This window comes from Octodon degus, unplaced genomic scaffold (genome assembly GCF_000260255.1).
Source record: "Octodon degus isolate 3935 unplaced genomic scaffold, OctDeg1.0 scaffold00305, whole genome shotgun sequence".
Taxonomy (NCBI): Eukaryota; Metazoa; Chordata; class Mammalia; order Rodentia; family Octodontidae; genus Octodon; species Octodon degus.
In genome coordinates this window covers 1,345,337-1,346,473 of record NW_004524881.1, presented here as the reverse complement: position 1 = coordinate 1,346,473, position 1,137 = coordinate 1,345,337, and positions in this window count along the sequence as shown.

Sequence of the window (1,137 nt, the reverse complement as noted above, 5' to 3'; positions counted from 1 at the left end):
CACACACACACACACACACACACACACACACAAATAAATAAAAAAAAATTAAAAAAAAAAGATGCTGATTTCTTTACAGGAAAAAACTTTGCTTTGAAATTGTATCGTTCCTCTTCCTTCACTCTCCTTAGCTCAACATATAGTTCCACCTTTTATAAACCCAATAGTTCACATAGCTTGTATTTAAATCTCATTTTAATCAAGTTAGACAAGATATTTTGTTTACAAGATATTGAATACGTATGTCAAACAAGGAAAGGTGAAGTCATAGTACCCCTTTTCCTGAGGTACTGTGGTGTCTGAAATGACTGATGTAGGCATGGTAACTGATTTGTTTATTCTCTACCAATGTTTCAAAAGGCATTTAAGTTACAGAAATATAAACTAAGTGTTCAGTGTGCTTTCTTTGCCAACTACATCTCATTCAAAATTCAGAGGGAACACAATCTATGAGAATGACTAGCCAGGTGACACTTAGAAACATAACTGGTAAACTGATACAAAACACAACTTAGCACCAGGGTTCAAGGGGTCTTTCTTCCTCCCACTTACCCACTTAAATTTAGAACTTGATTTCTTAGTCTGTATTCTCATAGCTCTGGGGGCTGGCAGATAGATTTGGCTCCTATTGAGGGTCTTGTTAGCTTATAGAGGAAAATATTTTCTTACAGATTACTCAAATGTTGCAAGGGGCAAGAAGGGTAGGGTACTAATCCTATTCATTTAAATCTCTACCCTCATGACTGGATCCCCTCTCAAACACCCAACTCCTAATGTAGTGATACTTTGGTTATCAAACTCAATTCATTCCAAATTCATGTTCGAACACTGAAAAGTTCAAGAACTGAACATATTTTTTCCCATAAGAAATAATGTTGTTGAGACCTAGAAATTACACTTATAAATTTACTTTTTCCAGGACTTTTAAGAAATTTTGCAGACTTATTTCTTTACTGTGATTGTTTTCTTCTTAGCTTTATCTGCTGGTATCACTGATTTTCTTTTCTTTTTTTTTTTTTTAATGAGCAGAATATATTTATTGAGAGAAAGAAAGCTCCTGTCCAAGAGAGGGACAGGAGGGGGCCCCCAGTGGGTAGTTCCCCGGGAAGCTGTCTCTTCCAGGGACTTTTATAGTGT